The following is a 26,903-nucleotide window of genomic DNA, read 5'->3' on the forward strand; positions in this document are numbered from 1 at the left end:
CTGTTTCCAGGGAGTAAGTGGGACACAGTGTTACCTTGTATCTCTGATTCACCCGAGGATGTAAATGTCCTCCTACACGCTTGATAAGCTTTGCTCCTGAATTGTGTTTAGAAGTTGTTTGCCATTCTCACCAGCTGTCCCTGTTTAAGGGGAATCCCCTTCTCGATGCGGTAATTAGGCATCTGAAGAAGTCAGCGGTGCACATGCTAACCCCGTTTGTGACTCATTCTTCAGTCCTGATTCTTTGCTCCTATGCTTCCACAAATATTCTGAGCAGGTACCTTTCCTCATTGCATGGCACAGTTCCTGTGACAACTGAGCGAATCCACAGATACGGATAACCCACTTATAACAGATCTGGCACACGCTGAGTGCTCAATACATATAAGGCATTGATATTATTAATAGTAAACCCTTTATTATTTTGCTCAACAAATATTTGTTAAACATTCACCATAACTCCAAGCCCTGTAAGTAAGAAGGGGTAGAAAAGGCAATTTATTCAGACTGAGGCTAACTTATCCCAGGTTTTACCTCCCACGGGCATCTGGAGCGATGGTTTAGGGAAGAAAAAGTCAAATTCTCTCCTTGAGGTCTTCTGAGCTTAGGCACTTAGCCTGAGCATCCAGACCTTCCCTCCATGAAATAAATACTTTCATTGTGGAGTGCTAGGATGATTAATTGACTCTCATTTTTCGTTTTTCAGTTTATAATTGGAGATGAAGCAATGATGAGGCTGGTTTACCTTGGAGAGAACAAACATCCATGGTATAGGATGCTGCCACCAGGTGGCGATCAATGCCTTCATCACAGAGCTTGAAGGACCAGCCTTCCTCAATATTAGTTCCATTATTATTAGGAATATCAAAAATATTAGGAATATTTTATTTATTTATTTATTTTTATTTACTAATATTTTATTAATATATTGCACCCCATAAGAGGTGCCTTATGGAGGTTTTCCATGTCACAGATGTCTTAAACATAATATTCCTTTTAATCTTCCCAACAACTACATGAAACAGTCCCCTTATCTCCATTTTGCCAGCAAGGGAAGGGAGGTTGAAGTTGATTGCGTTGTCTGAGGCCACATGAATCTTAAGTGGTGGAGCCAAGGTTTGAAACAACTCAATCCAATCAGATCCTCTTATTCCGTATATTTAGACTTTTCAGAGTGTTCCTAAATTCCAAAATTTTAATTAGCATAATCCTTTATTTAAGTAACTGAACTTAATGCCCTGAAGCTGTAGGTTCAAGATTACATAGAGAAAAATCTTGGCAAAGAAATACATGCCTGGTAGAGTTTAGTGCCTGTTACGGGTCGAATGGCACCCCCGCCTCCCAGAAAAAGGTGTTGAAGTCCGAGTCCCATTACCTCTGAAAGTGACCTGATTTGGGAAGGGGGTGACTGTAGATGATCAGGTTAAGATGAAGTCATTAGGGTGGGCCGTGTCCGGGATGACCGGTGTCCTTGTAAGAAGGGAACATGGGATGCAGAGACAGGTGCGCACCCGGGAGGAGTGCCGTGGGAAGACAGGATTCCGCTGTCACAGGCGAGCGAATTCCCAGGAGCTAGCAGAGCAGTCTGGGACTCTTCCTTCCCTGGCCCCGGGGAAGCCTTGATGCTGTACTTCTGGCTTTTCCACACGGGAGAGGACAGATGTCTGTTGTTCTGTGCCATCTTTGTCCCTGCAGCCCTAGGAAGCTCATCGAGCACCTTCTCCCTCCTTTGCTCTTCCGTTTTCTGTTACGGCTTCAGTGAGAGACTCGCTCATGTCTGGGCTTCAGTGGTCCTCCCACCTGTGTCTACCTGGTCTGTGCACACCTTGAGCCATCCTGTGGATGTGTGCCCACAAACCCGGGAGGAGTGAGCTGCTGTGGCTTTGGTCCCACCAGGCTCCTGGCTGGCCGAGGAGGAACCGCTCCTCCCAGGGGCTCGGGATCTCCAGGCTCTGGGCTTTCGTGGCTGGAAGGGTGGTTGGGGGTAGGAGAAGAGAAGCCTGGCAGATGCAGGCAGAGCCAGAGTAAGGGGGTTGAAGATGCTGAGAACACAGGCGCGCCCCTCTGGGGATCAATGCTTTTCCAGGCAGAAAGAGGGCAACTCCCTCTGTGTTCTTGGAGAAGAAAGATTTTCTCCTTCCAGTCAGTGTCCAATGGCATGACGTTGGATATTAACTGATACTTAAATATGATGTCCCCACTTCAAATGTTCTAGCAATGCCTCTAGTTTTCCAGAAACTTCTCAATCTGACCATATTAGCTTCCTGGGGCCACCACAAACTGGGAGCGTGAAAGCGACAGAAATGTGCTCTCTCCTGGTTCTGGAGGCCAGAAGTCCAGAATCAAGACGCTGGTGGGCCACACTCCCTCTGTCAGATCTAGAGAGGAATCCTTCTCTTCCAGCCTCTCGTGGTCCTGCTGTTCCCTGGCTGGGGGCCACGTCCCTCCAGTCTCTGCCTCCATTGTCACGTGGCCATCCTCCCTCTGGGTCTGCACCTGTGTGTCCTCTCCTGTTCTTACAAGGACCACGGTCACTGGATCTAACCACCCCCCCAACCCAGTATGACCTCAGGTTTACTAATTGCATCTGCAAAGACCCTGTTTCCCAACAAGATCCCATTCTGACATCCCCAGAGGCATGAATCTGGGGGGAGCCCTGCTCAGCTCAGAACACTGATGACATAAGGCAGAGTCACAGGTGTGGGCCCAGCAAGAGGTTGCTATATAGAGTCTCTGGAACAACACCCTTGAACTAAAAATTATTAAAGAAGTTCTCATGAAATACCTTTGGTTTAGTTTAAAGTAATTTAATTTTTTTGGCCATTATCCACATATTTATCTAAACCCCTCCTGGTCTATTTCTAATTTTAGTGGCACCAATTAAAGACAATAGTTCCATATAATTGCTATACCCAGGAGAAAGCCATTTGTCGCTTTTATCTTTACTCTCTGCTAAAGGCACTAAAATATTCCCTTAATAGATCATCCAAAGAATTTTTCTTCCTTAGCTTCCTCCTCTCTCCCTTCTTTCCCTCCTTCCTTCCTTCTTTCCTTCCAACCTGCTTTCCTTCTCCCTTCTTTGCTTTGTTTAAGCCACTAAGAGACAGGTAACTTTTCAGAGCCAGATGGAATTTCTGTCTTCACAGCCTTCTCATTCCTGTTCTCTGCTCCCCTTGTGTCTTATAAACAAATAATTTCTTTCAAGTTGATATTTTGCCTATTTGGAAGGAAAGCATGGAACATATTTTTCTACTTGTCAAAAATATCATTCTAAATGTCTAGGCAGTTAGAGAATAAATATCACTTGGTATGAATAACTAATCACATCTGAAAAGAGAGCCTAGTGTAGTCTGCTGAATCAGTTCTGAATCCTAAATGCTTATTGCCATGATATGTGAAACACACACACCCCCCTTTGGTTTTTAGTAAATGTAAAATCACGTATTCTTTTTCTTGGTCTCTCTGACCTAAACACACTAGTTGCTGAAAGGCTGGCTATTTGTGGGAGATTTTATTCAAGAACACAGCTTTTTCTCCCAAGCTCTATCTCTAGTTGAGGATGTTGTTCTTCTGAAGCCTATTAAGGGGGATATTTTGATTTGAATGATTTCATCTAAGACCCCAGTTGTCTCTCTTCAAAATAGATACAGATCTGTCAGATGCTTCTTCTATGCCACATAGTATGTCAGGTAGGAGATAGGGGCTCAGAGGTGAATGAGACCCAACTCATTTCTTACCCTATATCGCTCTTACGTTACAGTAACATTACATTACAGTACACCACATTACAGAGACATAGTGCTCACACAGTGTGTGAGGACAGGATAAAATACTCTCTGGGTACCATGGAAACGTGAAGGAGGCGCCCACCTTCAGCTGGGTACAGCTGTCCTCAGACGCAGATTCAGGTGAAGGGAGAGTGATAGGCCTGGGGTGGGTGGGAATTCCAGGAGCAGGGGATAGAATGAGCAACAGAGAGCATCCTTTGTGGTGAGAACTACAGACTATGTTTCTAGGACATAAAATTTAACACAGAAATGGACTGTAATGAGATATACCTGTTGTACCTATGTCAATTCCTGGTTTGATATGGTACTAGAGTTACAGCAAGATGAAACCATTGAGAGTGTTGGGGAAGAAAAATTTTTCTCTATCCTTCAGATTTCTTCTGTCTAGTCTAAGGATTAAATTGACATGAGACTGATTAACAGGAAAAAATCAGATTTAATGAGATACCTACAGGAATCCCATGTACATGAGAGGTTCCAAAAACAGTCAGGCAAAATGGGTTATAGGTATCATCCTGAACTAAGGAGAAGACAGTAGGGGTCTGGGTCTCCAAAGGAAAAGAAAGGAAAGCAATTTACAGGAAGATGAGAAAGATTACATGCTTGGTAAATAAATGTTTTGGGGCCATTCAGAGACAATGAAACAGAGAGGAATTTTAACAGACTTTGCTAAGTTCCTCCCTAGTTCATATTAAAAGCCAGATATATTGGTGATAGCTCTCTTTCTGGAGCAGGCTCTCTGTCTAAATTCTTTTAGGCAGTGAGGGGGAAAGGTCAACATTTCTTCCTAGGTCTTTGGGGCCTTGATTGTTTTCAACTTCAAATAATCCACATGCCAAAGTGGCCCATCTTGGGCCCACTCATTCTGAACCCCTACAGTGCTCACAACTAGGCCGGTGGAAGCTGTGTCCACAAATCTTTGAACACCCTTCCCATCAAGAGGTGGCACCTACATTAAAGAATAACAAATACAATTTTAAAAGGAGGACATTGCATAAGAGCATCTTGGTCCCTGGGGAGGGAGAGGTGGGTGGAAGAAGCTTCAAGCCCACGTGTCTTTGGGATTGCCTCTGACGTTTAAGGAGAGATGAAACATAGAGGAATGTGAGAAGCGGCAGAATCCATGTGGAAGGCAACCCAACATTGAAGAGTATTGGCCCTGCCAGGCAGGAAGAATAAGGAAGAATAATGCAGAACAGGATGGAGGACTATTTAAATACATGAGTTGAATTCAATCATCATCATGAATCAACATGGAGGGAGTGTTTAGACTCACATGGAATAACAAAAGACCCCTGTTTGGATGGGGGGCAGACTTGGAGACCCTCACTTTCATGGATATTCTAGGAAAAGTCCTGAACAAGGCCATCTGGGTGGTAAGAGTAATAATCAGCCAGGTGCTTTAGGGCTCCAGATCTACTGTTCCAGCCAAAAAACTTTGTCAACAAGCAATCTCTGCCCACTGGGGAGAAAATCCTAATTATTATGAGATGACAAAACTCAATTTGTTTGGGACTGTAAGCTCAATTTGCTGGAGAGGGTAAAATCCAGAAAGGTTAATAATTAAAAATAGTGATGGTAAAGGAAATCGGGCCTGTTTACTAATACTTTTGTGTTCAGTGTAAATATTAATGGGAATTATTTTGTATGCAAAGTGCTTTGAGATTTAAGATAATTTGTCACATTACGTAAGAGATTAGCCTTGTGATTCCAACTAAAACAGGGAATTTGGAAATTAATTTTGGAATCCCAATTATAAGTTGAAAAGTGTAACATAACTTACCTAAGTATAAACAAGATTGGACTATTTAGGAGAACTTGAGCATTCTCTGTAAGTTTATTTATTAGATTTACTAGGGCTGTTTAAGTATTTAAGAGAGCTTTCCATGTTAATGAGGCATATACATTGCTTAAAAAGAAGCCAAATACCGTAAATTTATGAACATATTTTGAAATATTTAAAGGCATTTAATTTACTAACTTATTAAAACTTCCTCTTAAAATGTTATAAAATACTCAAGATTTATAAATAGGCTATTAAAAATTTCCAGTTGAACTTCAAGGCTTTAGGAAAAATATGGTTTTTGCAGTGTTTACTTCAGTAAGTAGAATATTAAAAAGAACAAAAGCGAAACAAGTAGCCATGCATAGTCTTCCCTCTGCACGGAAGGCACCTTAATGGCATCAAAACCTCAGCGTCCTCAGCCATTAACGAGACCAGGCATGCAGGTCTCTCTGTGCCTTTTGGGTGGGGACAGGTTTGAAGGGCCAGGACTCATCAGTTGAAACTGGCTGAAGAAATGAATACAAAGAGCTGATAGGAGTCTGGGGAGCTCTTCAGAACAGAGCCCTGAGTATAAAGACGGAATCACAACATGACGTGGGGTGAATAATACCCCAACATCATCACTGCATTCTGTCAAAGTGGACAGTGGACGGTATTCCTGAAAAATCCATCAGAAAGGGGCCTCAGGTGGGGAGGGGATGATGAGGCTGGGGATTATGATAAGGGAAAGCATTGCAAGGCAGAGGGTTGGGGTGGTCCCCCCAGTCGATGAGGATGTAAAGTAAGGTGTGCCGTGACCTAAACCCCTGAATACCTGGCTTAGAAAACAAAACAAGAAGGGTAAACAAATGAACAAACACTTGCGGGGATGTAGGATTCTAATCTGACTCGATCGATCAGGGACCTCAGATGCAGCTCTCCTATTGAAAATGGCAAAACAGTTGGTGCGAAAACCCCCAGGATCATCCAGTTCAAAAGGAGGTTGGTGAAGTTTCTGGGTGGTTGTGATTCTGAATGGAACTACTTTCCTGTGCCCGAGCTTTTTAATCAGCATCTGACGAACACAGAGCCGTGGTGATAATTACTAGAAGAGACATGGGATTTCTTCCTTTTCTGACCTGTCTATAGATCAGATTTAATTTTCTGTTTTAAAAATGTTATTGCTTTTTCCCCCTGAATAGAAGTCTGAAGTTGAATGAAAGACAGTGGCTATCCCCTCATTAACTTAAGCAATTAATTCATTGATCCTTGGTTTGCCTGTTTGTTCAAACCACTAAGGAATGTGAGTGTTGGGTAAGACCGAGGTCCTACAGAAATGCCTTTCATTTTGAGATGCTGACAGTTCAACTTTTCTCCAGGATGAGCCCCCACGCAGCAGATCTTGCCTCCAAAGTGAGATAGAGCCATACTTGTCTAAGGAGACAACTCTGTCCGTGAAATGATCCGGCCTTCATGGAAGACACTTAGTTGGGGGTCCATGGATTCACCAAAACCCACACACTCCCCTAGTCCAGCAGCAAGACAGCATCTGCAGCTTCCTGTGCCCTTAGCCCCTATTTCAGTGTTTCAGGAACTCTTGATCTTATTCACCAAATCATAGGACCCACACCCACTGTGGCCCAGGGCCCCTCCCCCACCTGTGGGTACCAGAGTCGCAAGCTTGTGAATTGCTTTGGGAGCCACTTCCCACCATTCCTGACACCAATCAAAACCTGAGCCATCAATAATGACGGTTATTTGACACTGAGCCTTTGCGGAGCATGGATTTGCTTTTGCTTTTCCAATCACAATGAAATCCCTCCTGCTAGGAAGGAAGGGCAGGGTGAGAGTTGCTAACACAGGGAGTGAGGAGTGGAGGGAGAGGCCCCTGCTGCTTCCTTCTTATACCTGGCTGGGGACAGAGCTGCAGGAGGCTGGGGCTCCTGAGCACAGCAGTGTGGACATCCCAGTGCCCTCTGTCCTCCCTGGGTCCCTCCCGCGCCTGCTGGCCGCACTCCTCTGCTATCATCTGGAGGACGCGTCTACAGACAGCAAGGACCCCGGGGGGCAGTGCAGCAGTGGAGGGGGGCACCTGGAGAACTCGAACTGCACCCAAGTCATCTGGCTAGAAGTCATGCCCCCAACTGGGCAAATTCACAGCCCTTAGGCCCCTCTTTCCCAGGGAGCAAAACATTTCTGATTCAGATCTTTCAACCCTCACTTCTGTAATTCAGATGTTGAAGTCAGCGTTTTATCGAAAGAATAACATCTTCATGAAATCACTCAATCTGGAGTGGATTTTTCATTATGTGTATGCATACATGTGCATACATGCGTTTGCTTTTTTACTCTGATTGTTGAAAGAGTCACTTTTATTGCAAATACAGGTTTAGACCCAAACCCCAAATTAATTCTTTCTCTGGTCTGGTTTCTGTGATTTTGTCATGAAGAGCTCAGAATGAGGGGCGGGGGGAGGGATCTCCAAACAGATCATGATCTTCTGCATCCACTTCTTCACGTGATACATCTGTGTGCAGAAGCCGTATTTCCCATCCACGTCACGCCCTCCCGCCAAGAGACCTGGTCCTTTGATACCACTGGTGGTTAAAGGGGCTCTTCATGGCAAAAGCGCCCCCCTCCCCACCACCTTCACAAGCATTCCCTCGGCCCATCATGGGACTTTTAACCAGCTCAGATCATGTCTGTGATGGAGAAGCGGGGGGAGGCCCTGAAGAACGGCGATGCGTGGTGGCAGACTCCCCACCTGCAGGACGCTGGCTGCCCCTGGCCAAGTCTCCTTCAGGCTGCCCTGCCCGTCACCTGCCTTCCATCTGAAGCCTGGAACACCTGGCAGCCAATGTATCCTTGGGGGGCAGGCACGCGGGGTGGATGTAATCAGTGACGTTGAGCTTCTGAGCCTCAGGACAGTGATGCCCTGGGCAGGTTCTCTCTCCACTGTACCTGAGGTGGATGTGGGTTTCTCTAGCATGGAGATTCAATGCTAAGGTTGTACCTGGTATGGAGGGCTTGCTAATGCATATGTGCTTATATAAATATTATATATATATACTACCATCCTTTATACTAGTATGAAATATAAATATTACAGATATATCACTACTATCTTATATATTAGTATTAAATATATATCACTATACACTATGTATTGCTACTAATATATAGAGAGTAATTATTCTGATTCCTATAATGATATATATATCATTCTTTTCCTATAATTATATATTATGTAATTGTATAATAATCCTGCTTCACTGCATCATTTGGTGGATGAAATGACAGTTACAAGGTAAATGGAATATAACTCCTTAAGAGCCTAAGTTGTGAGCAATCCTATAATTAAGTTTCGAGAGCAAAAGTTACTGCAATGAGTCGACTAAATTTTTCTCTTTGAAATAAGAAAAGTCTCCTCCAATAACTTTTGGGAGCAAATACCAGATTTGTTAACAGGGTCAAAGTAAGTGGAAACCAGACATAAAGTGGCACAAATACCAAGCGCGGTAGCTTGGGTCTCCACCAGAATTCTCAGATGAGGGGGATCGGAGGGAAGCACGTTTCCAAAGGGACTGATGTCAGCACTGTGGGGGCCACTGAGACCTAGGAACAGCTCAGGGACTGGGAGGTAACAGCAACATTGCTGAGGCTGGTTGTGGGCTCCCAGGGTCAAGTGCAGGGGAGTCCCCGTGCTTTGAAGAAGAGGGCGGTGTGGGCCACGTAGAGGGCAGCCCTCACCTCTGCCACGAGACGTGGCCAGGCGAAGGGACCTCCCCGGCCACACCCCAGCCCCTCTCCTGGGGAAAGGCTCGAAGCTTGAAGCTGCTGTCCGTGAGCAGGGAGGTTCATGGGGGACAGAGCGAGGTGCTCAGGACACATCCGTTCCAGGCTGAGAGCCTCCCAGAGTGTGGCATAACTGGGAAGGCAACAGCATCCACCACGGGGTTCCCATCACATCTGAGTGTGACCCACATCTCCCTCTGTCCCCTGGGTTGGGCCAGACTCAGTGATGCCGAGTCCCTTTCGGGTGCTGGCCGCCCTGGGCTACGACGGACCGCGGCTCTGCAGGGGTGGAGTGGCACCTTCCTGTGTGCGGTCTCTTCTTATTTCACAGGGCGGAATGTTTCATTTCAGAAGAACGGGATAGTTTACATAAAAACCATCTGGGCTTGAGTCACGGAAGGACGAGATATGTGTCAATGCATTCCAGAGAATTCTATTTCAGAAAAATTGGCTTTAGTCTACAAATAGTTATTGATTTCTTTGTCTGCCTAGCTCCTCAGGCCAAAACTATGACTTTGCATCGCCTTACAGACAGCAAGGATAAGTACCTGAGAGATGCGTGGCTGAGTGGCTGAGGGTACCTAAACTGATGAAATGCATGATGAATTGGCTTTTCATTTACTTACAAAATCATTCCACAAATATTCACTGGGCACACATATGCATTGCATTGAATGTTAGCGCTATTGTTCTACCAAGATTTTTTAAAAACAAACCAGGCATGCAGGTATTAGGATTAATTAAATGCCCCAAATACTACCTTTGCTGGTTGTGTATTGATAAACATTTAACAACAGGCTCTCCAGAGTTTATTATAAATTATACTGATATAAGGGCCACATAGCACGTAATTTGTAAATAACTGTAAAATGTATAATATCCTTTATTAACAACTCTCTGTAGCCAACTGATTGTTTATTAAGTCTATTTCTTTAGGGCGGTATCAGGTTCGCAGCAACACTGGGGGGAAGGTATGGGGATTTCCCGTGTTCCCCTGATGCCCACATGTGCACAGCCTCCCGACTGTCAACATCCCCACCAGGGGGACATTTGTTACCACGGTGACCCCACCCTGATGCGTCCTCAGCACCCGGAGTCCGTATTTATGTTCGGGGTGGACATTCTTGGTGTTGGGCTTTCTATGGGTTTGCACAAATGTATAATGACCTGTGTCCCCCATTATGGTCATTATGGTGTCATAGGGTAGTTTCACTGCCCTAAAAATCCTGTGTTCCATCTGCTCATCCCTCCCCACCCCAGCCCCTGGCAACCACTGACCTTTTTATAGTCTCCTTAGTTGTGCCTTTTCCAGAACGTCCTAGATTTCGAATCATACAGTGGGTAGCCCGTTCGGATTGGCTTCCTTCACTTGGTGATGTGCATTTACGGTTAAGGTAGTTAAGGTAGGTCTGGAATGTACAAGAATACCAACAGCCCTCCTCCTATCATGCCCGGCAGGCCTGCGAGTTCCGATATTCTAACTTTACACACAGTCAGGCCCGTGAACGTACCTGACATTGCATGTCAGCAAGCACAATGGCGTGTTGTTTCCAGAGGGTGCGGGTTTTCCACCATCAGAGCTGGGTTCGGAGTCCCAGCTCAACCATGTACAGGCAGCCAAGAATCCACTTGGGTTCTGCGAGGCTCCGCGTTCTCGTGTCTCAAATGCCCTCAAGAGCACACGCACACACACGTGATGCTGGTCTCAGGCTTAGCACCATGCCTGGCCACAGCCGAAGCTTGATGTGGGGTCCCATCAGCCGTGATGACTGCTGCAGGTCAGCTCCCTGGAAAAAGCCTCTCGAGTGCCGTTTAGCACGGAGGATGTTTATTAAGCATGCCCTTGGGACTCTCCCCTGCGGAAGGGCGGGAAAGGAGACGGGCTCGGGCTGGGGGACATGCTGGTCACCGGGCAGACCCACTGGCCAAGTCAGCCTTGACTGACCCGTTGGCAAGGCATGGAATGGAATGACCCAGAAGAGCATCTCCAGGGAGGCAGAGACGGCCAGGCATTTGCACTGGGCAGGGCACGATCATGGGAAAGGCAGCTCTCTGCAGCACTGACCGCCTTGGAGGGGGTGGCAGCCGAAGACCCTTAGCAGACCCCGCTCCCAGCAAAAACACCTCCCAGAAGGGGACCAGGGTTGCGCAGGGAAGTTCCAGGCCCACGGAGGAGGATGGTGAGGATGGTGATAAGTGGGCTGAAATAGACCCAGCCCGGCCCCTTTGCAAGCATGGTGGGTCAGAAGGATGTCACTTTCTCCCGGCTCCGGAGCCGCTCTGCCTGTCACCTGTAAGCTCTGCGCACCTCCCCTCCTGTCTGTGGCAGGGACTTAGCTCGGATCTATTTTAAGGTCTGTGCTCGAGTGCCAGATGGAGACCCTGGTGCCCTACCGGCTTGAGAGCTTCCCTCCCCCCAAATCCGTGTCTCCCTGGAAGCTCCGAATGTGACCTCATTTGGAAATGGGGTCTCTGCGGCTGTGCTTACTTGAGGTGAGATACTGGGGTCCCTAGAAGGCGAGAGGACACACAGGGAGAAGGCCAGGTGGAAACAGGCAGACGTGGGAATGGCGCGGACCCGAGCCACGGAGCGCCAAGGATCGTTGGCAACGCCCGAGCGGGAAGAGAAGCAGGGAGCAGATTCCCCCAGCGCTCCCCGGAGGAACCCCCTGCTCCCCTTGGGAGAGGATAGATGTTTCAAGCCCCCCACGTTGTGGTACCGGGTTACCACAGCCCCAGAGAAGGAAGGCAGTGCCTCAAGAAATCAAAAACACACCCTCCCGAGGTCCCCAGGCTACAAACATCATTAGAAAAGTGCCATCGCAGGGGGCCGCCCAACTGCTGGTGAATGGTGTCACCGACAGCAAGGATCTGCTCGCGTGTGGATAAAAATGGGTCAATCGCAGAAGGAAAAAGTGACTTTGGGCAAAGAATCTCCTTAGCGCTGCAAGTCTATATCCATGTGATGAAGGCCACAGTGGTTTTAAAGCTTTAGAAAAATTGATTACAACATGAGAAGAGTAATATTATCGGGACTAGAATTTCCTGCGTGCTAGTCTCTAATCGTTGACGTGGACTCGCTCAGGTACTTCCCTTAACTCTGTGAGGTAGGTACGATCATCATCTGTATTTTACCAGGGAGGATGTCGAAGGGCAGAGCTTAAGATTCAACTTAAGATCTTCCAGCTGGTAAGCCAAAGGCTGCATTTGAGCTGGGAGCTCTGGCTCCAGGCCACCACCACACACAATTCCATACAAGAAGACCTCCCTGAGCTTCTGGAAATCCACACCAGCTTGTCTCCCGTTGTCCTCAGGTGCGATCTACTCAGGGCAGTTGGGTGAGGCAGGTGCATGATGCTCAGACACTCGCCCACCCCACCGGTGTGTGGTCCGGTGTGGTCCCAACACTGCCCAAGTCAGGGGTCACTTACCTTCTCAAGCTGACGGGGACATCGGTTCACTGTCAGCGTGATGTTTCCCTCTCTAGGTGACTCAGGTTCGGTCAAATGACATTGCAGTTTGACCACAAAGAGAAGAAATGTTTCTCCATTTCCCATGAACACTTTTCAATTCAAACTGGAAAAAAAGTGCTTAGCCTCTGGATGAAGTCAACTCAACATTGTCTTCCGTGAATCCATCATCACAATGACCAGGGTCCAGTGACAAGTACAATCATTGCAAACAACTTAGCCAAGACTAAAGCCACAGGTAAACAAGAAAGCCCCAGGCTCGGGGCTGTGCTCAAAGTAATTGAGAAAATGCATAATGTTCACTTTGCAAAAATTAAAGCTAAAACGCAACTGACTTGTGCATTGTGTGGTTTGTGCCCTTGAGTTTCCGCGTACCTCCAAGCACATTTTTCACCGCACCTGCACCAATTTCCTGCAACGCTCCCAGGGAATCAGCGAGAACTGACTAATATGGAATAGTAAGTCTTCTCAATGATCTCCCACAACAACACATGAGCATCCAGAAATACAAACGATTTCCCAGGAATGGCTCCGGGCAACGGGAGAGGTGGGTGTTTGCCAGGAGTCGAAGTCACACCCACAAGGGTGACACTGTGAGGTGACAAGGACAGCGGAGGACAGGGATGAAGGTCCAAGGACCTGGATCCAGACGGGGAGGGAGGAGAAGGCTGGTCTAAAGACTCGAGGCCTCATCTGAGGTCTGAGGGGGGTGGGTAGGTAGCAAGGCTAAGAGGACGAGGGAACAGCATGTTCTTGATGAAGGGAACAGCAGGTTGAGGCCCCAGGGAAGGGAGAAGCAGTGTTTCCTGAGGGTCGGGAAAGGGGTTTCTGGGATGGGACACAAAGCACAAAGGCCCCTTCTCAGTTCCTGCACCGGCTCAGTGTCCACAATCTCATGTTCTTCTTTTCGACAGAAGCACTTCTCTTCTATGAGCCTCAGGCCCCCCAGAGTCTGGATCCATCTGTCAGAAGAGCAAAGTGGAGAAGAGCATTCATTCCCTACTGCCACATCACAAACTAGCCCACCGTGAACACCACCCATCACACAGTCCTGCAGGCCAGGAGTCCAGGGGGCTCCACCGGGTCCCATGCTGGGGTTCTCCCGGGGACCTCCCCAGGTGTTGCTGGGCCCACCTCTTCTCTGCAGCTCTGGGGAAGAATGCACTTCCAGGCCCATTCAGTTCACTGGCAGAATCCGGTTTCTTGCAACTATGGGATTTTCCTCGCCGGCTGTCAGCCAGGGGCCAGTCTCAGCCTCTAAAGGCCACCCGCATCACTTGATGGAGGGGGTCCCCGCCATCGTGGAGGCCAGTAAGGACACACTAAATCCTCCTTGTGCTTAGATCCTCTCTGACTTCCTCCTGCCGCCGCTGGAGGGCGTGCTCTGCCTTTGCAGGGTTTCTGTGGTTTGATTAGGCCCACCTGATAATCCCCCTATTAAGGTCAACTGGTTAGGATCCTCAGCTACACCTGCAAAATCCCCTTTGCCACGGAAGGCAGCACAATCGTGAGGGTGACACTTGGGTGGGAGTCCACGGGGTCATCTTAGAGCTCTACCTCCCATAGGACGTACGATATGAAGGTCCAGGACCACGCAGGGCCACAGAGCAGAAATAGTTACCGGTACGCCCGTGGAGGACACTTTTTGGACAGGAGTCTGTACAACTCACCAAGTGCTGATTTCAGCATCTTTCTATCTCACACAACCAGTGGCGGTTTGGTTGCTCGAGGTTTGCTGACTGACTATGTGATGGTATTTTATATCATCGTTTATAGTTGATACGCTCCCTTAGGAATGGGGCATGTCTATACTGATCATCACGTAATTCCCAGTGCCTGACCCCGGGCCAGGCACATGCCGGCTCTGAGTCATTCGTGTATTCATGCTGGCAATAAGCCCTTTTTGTGGTCCGGCTACATGGCAGATAATGGAGCTGTGTGTGTGTGCGCGCCTGTCACGCCCAGCCCCTGCTTCCGGGGGCTCAGAGTCTGGTGTAGTGACTCCCAAACTGGGAGGCCATCCGTGACATGTCATGACATCAAAGTAGAACAGAAGGGATGGTACCAGCATGTATCATGGACAGTCTGTTGTAACGTTTGCATGTTTTGTACAAGGTGAGCTCTAGGTATACGTGGTTCTTCCTCGGGGTCTTGGGGGGAATAAAGTTGGAGAAACAGCTGGATCGCAGGATAGGACCGGCCATACACAGATGAATGAATGAATGAACGGGGTGAATGGCCGCAGATGCCTCCCTCGGAATCGCGGGAAACCTACCTCCGTGAGGGAAATTTCACCGTGCACGTGCCATTCATCTGCTTGGCCGCATACTGATTTCCTCCGATTCTAAAAATATTGTTTAGCCCCCTGCTCTTTGCTCCACAGACCCTTTTGCTGAGGTCATGCAGATACTGATGCTCGTGTTTGCACGAGACAGGACGTAGAAGGAACAGCGGACCGTGAGGAGCAGCCGACGGTGTAGACGTCCACGGCTGCCCTGTGATGGGGTCGTCACCCCGCACGGCTTCCAGTCCTCAAGAACCCGGCGCGGACCGCAGGGACCTGCCTCTGCCGCATCAGAGACAGAGCCCCCCACGCTTGGGAAGTCCCCATGCATGCTGGATCAGTGCCAGTCCCTGTCCCCCAGAGGACACACCTGGTCCCCTTGGTGACAGGGACCACCCGGGCAGGTGTGCGGATCCGCCGGCTTCCCATCAGTCCCCCCGCGTCAGCAGATTCCAGGTCCTGCTGGAATCCACCTGCTCAAGTCAAGGCCCTGGGAAAAGAATGGGATCCTGAGCCTGAAGATAAATCATGTTATTTTCTGAAATACACCATAGGGACACGCACCATCGATTTTAGTTTTATACAGACTTCTGAAGGGGGAAAAAAAGGCAAAAGCTAAAACTTTTATTAGCTAACACTCCCTGAGTCAGGTGGCGTCTCCTTTGTCTGGGACTCTTCCCCACCCTGGGTGGTTCATGTCCTAACCTCACAGCCTTGCTCCATACAAATCCTGCCTGTTCTTCCATTTCCTGTTTTATTATTCCTCTCCTGTTTTATTATTTTTAGTTTATATGCATTTTATTTAATGCATTAGCTTTCTCTACTTAAATAGTTACTCTTGGTTTGTCTGAAGCCAAAGGATCCATGAAATGATACATTTGATGTGCGAATGTTCTTTTTTCCCCTCACCTAGGCTTAGAAAAAAAGCCAACAATTAAAATAAAAACACTTAAAAAAGCAAACGCAGGATGCTAACAGCCGTAGAACCCCGGTGGTGGATTTATGGATGTTCACTCAACAATGATTTCAATTCTTCCGGGCATTTTTTTTTTTAATGTTGACACAGTAAATGGATGCAAAGCAAACACCAAGTATTTATGCATGTTCTGTAAAGTGGTCTCCCTCGCTCTGCGTGGTAGGCAGGGCTCAACTTATTCCTTCCTCTTTGTCTTCATGATTTTTTTGCCATGCTGGAGACTATTTGTGCTGTTATTGATGTGTTAAGTTAATGCCCATCTTCAAACTTGAATCAATGTTCTGGGTCTGAATTTCCAGGCCCCTCTGGCCTCAGGATTTCCATCTGTCTGGTGCAAACAGGGGGCTCCCTGGTCTCCATCTCAGAAGGGAGGTGGGTGTCCTGCAGGAATGGGTGGAGGTGGGGCAGAGCTGAACCCAGCCTGGGTTCTGAAGGTGGTCGGCCAGAGAGCCTGGCCGCAGGAGGGGGTGGGGTATTTGTTTGCTGTCTTGTCTGAGGCTCGTTCCAGCCCATTTCTTAGGGCGCTTGGGCCCCTCACACCTTTACCACTGATGTAAACATTTAAAACAGATTCCTCCACGTGTGTTTGGGCATTTTGGGAGCTGTGACAGGGTGTTTCAGGCACTGGCTCCTCGTGGTGGCGGGTGGGGTTTGGGGGGTCCTCACTAATGCAGAAAATGGACAAGTACGTGCCTGGCTCTGCCGTCTAGGATTTATTCTCGTTCCTGTCTCCTGTATCTTTTCCGGTCCCTCATTTCGCTCAGGGCAGCTTTCTCTTCCAGACCAGCGAGACTGGCAGGTCAACAGAAGCCACCCTATCCAGACCTATGGGTTAGAAATGTGCAAATGTTTGTAGCGTGCTTAGAACAGGATCTGGTACAAGGGTGCAAACAGGTGTTAACCTAGTCCTGTTACCAACTCCCCACGTCTTATAATTTCCTGGCAAATAAGCTGGAAGCAATAAGCAAGGTAAGAGGCGAGAACGTCTGCCCCCAGCACCTGCCCCTCTGTCCCGGGGCACATTCCTTACTCCTCCTATCTTGCTCACAGCAGCCTGCAAGGAGGTCACCGGCATCCCCATTTTTCAGACGATAAAAGTAAAAAAGTCATGTACTTATGTGGCTTCTAAGGGCTGCATTTCAGGTGGGAGGCAGGGTCAGCTGTGCACATGCCCGATATCGAGTTCTGACCCTGCTTTTTTTTTTTTCTTAGCGTTTTCTGATTCACGTTTTATTAAAGTTGCATCTTATCTTTGAAATCAAGAGAATTGTAATAAATACACTTTGGTCTCAAGAACTGCGAAAACTGCCTCCCAATACCAAACATCTGAGGCTTCTTTTTTTTTTTATTTTGCAAAATCTAAATGTTAATTTCTCTGCAAACGTGACATGATTTACAAATAAGTCCTCAGCTTTTCACATTTTGGTGATTCTGAATTGTTCTTTTGGGGGTTGAAAACCATAATCAAAAACATAGTAACAACTGCATTTCACTTCACCTCTCAAATTTCTGATGAAAAATACCTCGGAAGACAATAACAATTTTCCCTCCGGCTAACCAGATGGAGGTAAATTTTTATGACCACGTACTGCTCCTTTAGTAATCTTTGTAACGGGGTGGCTGACCTGCATGACCTCTCCAGATCCTCTTCTCTGTGATCTAAGTGGAAACATCAGCATCTTAAACTGGAACTTTCTGAAAGGACTCTATTAGACTTAGCTAATTGAGGAAAAGGAAGATTCACTGGTGAAATACTGGGGTGTGGATCACTCACACCCCACATGCTTCTTGGTTTTGTTTTTGCAGCAGGGATTGTTGTAAGGGAAACAATGTGTCTGCTGGGGAAAAGTCTGCACCACCTTCTTCCCTGAGTGAAGATGCTCTGATAAACCAGGGGCCGCTGTACAGCAGACTAAAAAAGGAAGGGTTTCAGCGAGGGCTGAGCTGCAGTGACATGACCTAGTAACACGCCTCCTATCTTTTATTTCCAGCCCTGTGACCTTGTGCATGGTGCCGGCACCTTGCAGCCTCGGTTTCCCCGTCTGCCAGTGGGAGGCGTCACCAGCGCAGATCAGTCGGCTCCTTTAGGAAGGAGCACGTAATGTAACGGAAGGAGCCTTGCCAGACCTCCCATGCTGGAGGACTTCTCTTCCCTGCAGCCTCAAAGCAGGATGGGGGAAGGACCGGTTGCCATGGAAGCAACCACATGTGGAGCAGAACTCTCTGTCTCGTGGCAATGGCTGCCGTGGAAGCTGACAGGCTTCACGCCATCTCTAGGAATTTGTAATGTAAGTATGAAATCACTAGGCTGTGCACTGTAATTAAAAATGTTCAAATTTATGCACTGTACGTTCAAAGCCTAGAATAGCCACAAAACGATGAGTAATACATTTATTTTCTCTGCATCACACAGGCTGTTCTTAAGAGTATGTTTGGGGTGTGGCTATCCAGGTGGTGCGGTCCCATCACCCTGCCAAAGCATGAAGGCTTGGAAGAGAAAAATCAACTGACTGAAACCAAACTCCGAGGTCTGTGTCCGACGAGTGCCTGGTTTCTCCGGGGGATTCTGGGTTGCGTGCCATGGTGGACGTTGACCAGTGATCAACCATCATTTTGTTTAAGGCAAATGCGTGGGGTCAGTTCACTTGTCATTTCTTGATTGCCGGAGGCGGGGGCAGACCCCGAGTGGAGGATCCCAAATATTTTCCAGTGACTGAGACTCCCACCCACTATGCGGGGAATGGGATTTAGGTCCGAGAGGAATAGGGCGGCCGTCCCTGCTCTGCAAGAGGCTTGTCCCAAAGAGCCTAGTTTGGACTTCGAGGTTAGTCCACTTAAATTCACAAGAGGGCAGTCAGACAGGTCCACGGATGAACCGTCGGATATGGAAAAGGAGATTGGCTGATTCATATTTTTGGGAACTCCCAGGGCTTAAGAAACTGGCTCAAATGATATCATCAGGCTGTGACCTCCTTGTCCCTACTTACCTCTGCTTCGATCTGAATTGGCCTTGCTTCCAGGCAAACGGTCTCCACTGGGGACCCCAGAGGCCCCCAACTGCCAGGGTCATACACATAGCCTCACCAAGATAGAGACAGCTCCTTGTGCCAATGATTCTAACACTGAAGGTCTCAAAGCCCAGCTTGGCTCCGTCTGTGCCCCTGGCCTGAGCCAATCACAATGGCCAGAGAGACGAGGTATTTTGATCGATCGATCCTGAGTCAGGTGCCAGCCCTGGGTCTATGGTGGGGGCAACTGTAGCCAGACCTCCTAAGGGCCATTAGTTAGGACTGGAGGCTGTGAGAGCCGGGAGAGGTGAGCCAGGTGGGGGTAAGGAGCAGGTGGAGTGTAAAGGGTGTTCCAGGCAGAGAGAGGCAGGATTCAGAGCAACAGGTCCAATGATCGGTGGGCTGGAGGACAGGAGCTGTGGCAGAACCCTGACCATGAGGGCCTTTGGGAGCTGTTACAGGACGAGCTTTAACCCGAGGCTACCAAGTGGATGGATTTTTATAATGTCCTCCCCAGGGAGCATATTTATATTTTAGGAATCTCCCTTCAGCGGTTAGAAAGCGTGGCAGTAATCGGGCTGAAAAATGAGCAGAGAGATAACTGCAGCCATAGTGTTAGAAAGGCGGGTGATAGGACTGTTCTAGTGTTGTCCGCTCAATAAGGCGGCGGTGACCTGTGGAAGCTCACGGTCCGGCCTCGATGCAGCTACAGGGTGACGCCCCACAAGCTTGTGCAGAACGAGGGTGACCAAACCACCCCCATCCCGAGTGGGGTGGGGAAACGTCTGCCTCCCGGGAAAGCTTTGGCCCCCAGTAAATAAGGTGGTGGGCTGCAGGTTCAACACGACACACAGCCCGTGGACCTGATTCTAGTCCCCACTCTGCCACTAAATCACGGTGTGACCGAGGGCCACTCACGGAGCATCTCCATGCCTCCCAGTTTCCGGCTCAGGAAACAAGGAAGAGCTGACGAGATGCTTTTTCATCCAAGTCAGTGAGTCTCTTAATCCCTGTTTGGTCCTGATGCAGATTCAGAAAAGGGGCAAAACAGGAAAATTAATGTAACTGGAATATCTTAGCATAGAAAAGGGTAAAGCACAAGGTCACCTGGTGAGAATTTTCGGTGGGGGGGCATAATTTTGCTAGACGTGAAGATCTAAGCGTGAGAGGAAAGGAGTCTCCCCCAGAGCTCATCTTCGAGACCCAGGAAGGAGGATGTGGTGGAGGAACGGGGGCGAGGAGAAAGCAGGAGGTGCCGCGTGGGTGTTGTTTTTCTCAAAGGAGAAGAAGCACAGGGGAGGACGTGGCCGTGGGCAGGGAGCCCCGATTAGCAGGCAGTTGGCGTCCTTGGAGGACGAGCGCCTGTGAGGCGTCGCAGACAGAAGCAGGATGTGCTAGGTCAGGGATTTCCCCTGAGACCTTGAGAAAAGTGACAAATGACAGAGAAAGAGGCCGCACCGTGCTTCTCTGGGGGGGGGGGGGACAGCCAGGAGTGAGGTGAGCAAACCACACGACAGGGATTCTGCTAACCCAGCGAGGCATCGGGTGGACACTGAGCGGCCAGTTCTGGCTGCTTGGAGGGGGCAGCCGCTGTCCAGGGGGGATTTCTTACCCGAAGGGGCACCTGGACGTGAAGTGGCTGCTAATCAGGGAAGGAACAACAGGATGGGCAGAGGTCAGGAGAGAAGTTCGTGCTGATTCCATGGGGATGGACCAGATGATCAGTAAAAGAGGTTTTCCTGGAACTGGAGTGGGAAGGAATTAGTTTCAGATGCAGACACGTCTCAGGCCAATGTGTTCCCGGTCAGGGCAAGGTGACCGAAAAGTGTCCACCAGACGCCTCCACGTGCAGGACAGGTGGGAGCGGGGCGGCACCTTTACCCAATTGCACTTATTTCTGAGCATGCGGAGACACTCACGCATATTACATCTCTGAAGTTTTCTTTTATGCTGTTCTGGAAGCTGAAATGAAGGCATTGGGGTCCTCGGTGTTACTGCAAAGCGGCGGGCTTCTCTCCACCATCATCCTCCGCTCCAGACCCCCGTCCCTCGCCCAGACCCCAGGCAGGTCCTGACGGGCTTTGCACTGTCCAGAGCACCGTCCTCAAGTGTAAAGCTGACCCCGCTACAGTGAGGGTGTCCCTGGAGGTCCACCACGGCATGCTCCCTTGAGCTCCCATAGCACCAGCTCAAATCACAGCAGAGCATGTCATGTATTGTATTATAAACATCTCTAGCGCTGTCTTTATTCTCTAGTAGTTGATGAACCAGAAAATTCATCCTTGGTCCTGGCTCTCCATAAATGCCCATTGAATGAATGAGCTTGCTTTGTTTTATTTGCAGAACTAAAGCAGTGGGGGTCTTCTCCCTCCACATGCCCAGAGGCCACCATCGGGCAACCCTCAGACGTACATTTTTCCCAAGTGACACTCAAACATTCTGTATTTCCAAGACCCGAGGTTCAGTGCCCCCTCCCCGTGTCCCTCACCCAGAGCTGCCTTCGAGTCCAGTGGAAAGCCAATAACGCAGTAATTTAATTCGTTCTGTGTTTATTGCCCGAATGATAGATTCAGTGCCCATCAATCTGCTGGAAGGCAATGAATCATAAACTCAGCAGCGTGGCACAGATTTGATAAGGTGGCCTCACACCCACACCTCGCTGGGTTGACATTGTGCAAGACATTCAATAGCTACCTCCAAGAGCTATTCAAGATATTTAAGGAAGACATTTTTTTTCTCTGCATTTCTCTTGTGGAAAAAAAATGTAGCCAATAACTTTTTCTTCCCAATTTCAAGCAGTTTTTTTTTAAAAAAAAATCCTCCATCTCCTTAATGGAAGAAAGATTTCTATCTCGGGTCCTGTTTATTTGCGAGAGGTTAGAAGCAGGTGCGCTTGGTTTTTTTTTAAAGATTTTATTTATTTATTTGAGAGAGAGAGAATGAGAGAGAGCACATGAGAGGGGGGAGGGTCAGAGGGAGAAGCAGGCTCCCTGCCGAGCAGGGAGCCCGGCGCGGGACTCGATCCCGGGACTCCAGGATCATGACCCGAGCCGAAGGCAGTCGCTTAACCGACTGAGCCACCCAGGCGCCCCTATGTGCGCTTGGTTTATGTACCAAACAGAACAAAACTATTTTTTGAAAGTACAAAAAAGTCCCACATATAACAAAAGCTAAATCCATCCTTCCTTCCTCCCTAGTTAACTTTGGAACCTTTTTGAAAAGGCGAAGACTTTGAACAAACAGCTCTTTAGGAGGAAAAAAAAAAAAGTTTCACAGATTCGGCAAGCAACTCCAAACCCTGTTTGAATGTGCCCTGGAGCTGCTCACAGAAAGCCGCAGCTGCCCAAGGCTGTCCTTAATTACATTTCCGAAGTTGGACTCAAAACAATTTGTTTCCATTATCTTGCTTTTAAGGTGGGTTCTGGAAGGGTCTGGAGAATCAATTTCAAAATGCAGCATAAACTTTTCCTTGCGGGAACCCTGGTGACATATCATTTAACTGAATTTCACTTGTTAGATTGTAATGGGAAATCTGAGCACGGGTTTGATTTACGACGGGCTTCCTTTTTTTTTCAGCTAATAAAAGCCAGTTCTTGAGAGGAGTTGGATGTGAAAACCATGTGGTATTCATCATCAGACACCCTTCCACTTAATTTGCTGCATATCCTTATATAAAATTGCCAAGGAACAGGATTCATCCTAGCAAGAGTCATCGCCTGAAAATGAGAAGAGGGAGAAAAGATGGCATCATCCCCTTGGTGCATGTGGACAAGAAGTTTCTAAGCATTAAGGAGAGAATGCATAGCTTGGCTTTGCAGAGGCAAGCCACATAAATCTGCTCCAGATTTGGAGATCCTCAAAAGGTACACAGCAGAAGCACCCGAAAACATCACTTGATTTTATGAACTCACTTACACAACGTCTATGCCTTCCGATCTTTGAAACGCTCTAGCCTAGAGTGTGCGTTTCAAATACGAAACCCAGTTAAGTAAGTACTTATAAAGTGTATAGGTATTTTAACTTTTTCATGATAAAGGTAACATATACCTTATGCATAAATATATAAAATGAAAATTGCCAATGGTCAGCCCTTCCAAAATCCACTCTCTGGGGGTGGTGGGGGACACCATTAATCTTTTCCAAGATATTTTTCCAGATACCGCCACTCTGTACAGCAAGACTTCGTGTCCTTAAAGTATTTATTTTAAAATATGTAGAATTTTTGATAATATTTATTATCAAATCTATATCTCACTTGATTTCCCATTTGTAGCATGGCGCATTTAAGTATGAATCAGACAGAGCCACCGCTTCCTTAAGGCACTTTGCTGCAATCTGCTGGAAAGTTGCCATGACAAGCGGAGAATTCTGTGATGACCATGAACACGAATGACAGCCCCTGGAGTTTTGGAGTGCGCAACCTGCCCAACTGTAATGGGCAGTCTTAGGGCCTGTGCCTGTCCACAGCCCCTGGCATAGTGCATCCAAATTCTTGAGATCTCACTTCCTCGTGGTCATTTTGGCATGGTTCTTAGGTTCCAGCTACCCCGGTGTCAACACGGAAGCCAAACCGAACCTCTTCTTTCACTAAAAATTAGCTCTCCTTCTCTGATACTTCCTGCAAACAGAATCCCGTAGTGCATGCTTGTGGCAGACATTGAAACGCACTGCTTAGCTCTCCTCCCCAGGAGCTGGCCCACCTGATTCCCCGTCGCACTGAGGCCACGTTTCCCCCAGCCTGCCCCCCAGCCAGAAATGAGCACGGTGAGGATTCTAGTGCTGTACCACATCGCCCCCCACCCCTTGGGACTCTAATCACAGGGCATTTTATCTCGAGACCCACCACCAACCTGGAAGAACTTTTCTTAGAATTGGATTACAGTTGGAGTCTCTTACTACAGGATACTCCCTCCTTCCTCACGCCTGTCCTAGGATTCAAACTTGTATCAAAGTAGGAAGGAGCTTTCTATCTAGGCCCGCTTATACTGCTCTGTTCTTCATAAGGATTTTTCCCGAATTCACCTCTCGCACTGCCTACCCCCATCTTCACGTCTGCCTCCTGGAGACTCAATTAACACAGTAACGTGTTAGCCTGAAACTTGGCTCAGTAGCACGTTTCTGAAATTGACCCATGACGCTGTTGGTCCGCCTGAAGATAAAAAGCACAAAAACAATTTTGAAAAAAGAAGAAAGTGTTGCAAGATTTATACAGATCATTGTAACTCGTCTCCGCCTACTTTCAAATCCTATTAGATCATGTGACCTATGTCTGAACAAGAGAATATTTCTGCTTCTCTGTCTCATCTTTTGTGGTATTTTTTTTTTAAAGATTTTTTATTTATTTATTTATTCATTAGAGACAGAGAGAGAGAGGCAGAGGGAGAAGCAGGCTCCCAAGGAGCAGGGAGCCCGATGCGGGACTCGATCCCAGGACCCTGAGATCATGACCTGAGCCGAAGGCAGACGCTTAACCATCTGAGCCACCCAGGCGCCCTTTTGTGGTATTTTTATCAGACATTGTACTTCTACACAGATTTGAAACCTCGCAATACATGAATCTTATTTACACTTTAACTTAATGAGAAAAAAATATTTCTATTTACTCACATAATTTCTCTTTCTAGGACATTTAATTCTTTTATGTAGATCTTCCTGCCTAAAGAATCAGCCTTGAGAATAGTTCCCATCTGTTGCTCGTGGATGATCTCAGCCTTTGCTTGTCTGAAAAGTCACAGTTTTGCCTTTATTTTTTGAAAAACATTTTCACTGTACATACAATTCTAGGTTAATAGTTGTTCAGCACTTTAAAGGCATTATTCTATGGCCTTCTGGGCTGTGTGATTTCAGATGGAAAATGTTTCTTAAATTTATTCCACCCTACACAATGTGTTGTGGGTTTTGTTGTTGTTACTTTTAAGATTCATTCTTTGTCAGTTGTTTTCAGAACTTTTATCATAACAGGTGCCGATGTAAGTTTTCTTCTCGTTTCTTCTGCTTTGGATTTATTTGTCTTTTGGGATCTGTGCTTTGTAGTTTTCATAACGTTTGGAAAATTTTCGGCCTTTATGTCTCCAGTGATTTTTGGATTCTCATCTCTGTACGCTCCTTTTTGGACTCCAGTCACATTTAGAAATTAAATATATAATATCCAACCAAACATTTCAATGGAGGAGATTAGCAACTGTGTCCACACTGAAGAAGAGGGTTAGTTTTCATTAGTAATCAAAAATGACACCCATGACCCAAAGAGAAAGATTTTAAAAAATGGAGCACAGAGAGAAAATGTCTATTTTTAACTGACAAACAAGCAAACATCAGCAAAAACAGAGCTGCCACGACCTTTGGGGCAATATAAAGCAGTTTAGTGTATATCTTTCATTTTTTTTCTTCTCACTCCGTTCATATCTTCCTTTAAGTCTTTGAGTATGTTGAACATATTTATAGCTGTTTTAATGCTCTTAATGAAAATGCCATCATTTTTATCATTTATAGGTCTCTTTGTACTGGTAGTTTTCCTTCAAACTCATTTTATGATTTCATCAGCCTAAACCCGGCTCAGGGCTCACTTCGGTCCTCGGGACCTGAGAAATCTTTTGTGATGTTCCTCATACCCCCCACCCCACCTTGCCAAGGTGAGTAAGACACCTGCTGCGCTCATATTCCTGTCTCTGTCCCTGCTCCCCTCTCTTGCTATCGGCACCAGAAACTATTCTTTACTTTCTTCTCCATTAGATCCTTCCTTCCTTCCTTCTTCCTCCCTTCATTCTTCATCCCTTCCTCCCTTTCTTCCTTCCTTTCCTTCTCCCTTCCTTCCTTCTCCCTTCCTTCCTTCTATCCTTCCTTCCATCCTTCCTTCCTTCCTTCCTTCTTCCTCCTTCCCTCTCTTCCTCCCTCCCTTCCTTCCTTTCTTTCTTCCTTCCTTCTTCCACCCTTCCTTCCTTCTTCCTCCCTTCCTTTCTTCCTTCCTTCCTTCTCTCCAGTACCCAGCACAATGCCAGGCAGAGTGGGAATTAACTCTTGTATAAATTGATAGGTGAATGAAGGAATGGATGTGTCTTTATCACTACTAGTCTTATCTCCGTGAAACCAGGGTCATTCATACTCATTAATGTGCCCTAAACAATGAGCATCAGCTACCATATTGCCCTTGAACCCTGGGGCTGTATCCATTGTCTTTTGTATACAAATGGTGCCCCATTGATGCTTCCTTAATCCATCCCATGAGCAGTGGGAATCTCAAAATCTAGTTGAGCAACCTACTCCCTCTTTGTTCTAACTTTTGGTAAAAACAAAAGGAATTGAGCTAAAAGGGGGCTCCTGACTCACAGCGTCAACTCAGACTCTTCTGTGTGTATTTACGCATCCAACACCACCCTGGGGCATCACAACATGAACGATAACCAGAGCCTCACAGGGCTCGCAGACTGCTCCCCGGTTTTATAGAGGGTTTAACTGACACTCAGACTGTGACATTTCCCAACATCATGTGATCAGTTAATTGCAGAACCAGGATTAGAGCCTGTGTCCTCAGTATTTACCCACCACGGGCTGTCTTCTCATTTGTGTCCAAATTTTGTTCTCATTTCATCTGTTTTTACCCATATAATTTGGTATCTGTCTATCATTCATCCATTCAATCAACAATAAGCATGACATCTGTGCTTTGTGCTAGAAATAGACCCAGGTAATCAAAATACAAACTCTACTATCTTCTTTAACTGCTAAGCTTCCATTTAACATTGTTTCCATCATGTATTTATTTCAACTTTGCCACTTGCAAAGTTGATACACACCACTTAGAACATATCAGAACCTCT

This window comes from Mirounga leonina, unplaced genomic scaffold (assembly GCF_011800145.1).
Source record: "Mirounga leonina isolate KUSES-001 unplaced genomic scaffold, KU_Mleo_1.0 Mir_171, whole genome shotgun sequence".
NCBI classification, from domain to species: domain Eukaryota; kingdom Metazoa; phylum Chordata; class Mammalia; order Carnivora; family Phocidae; genus Mirounga; species Mirounga leonina.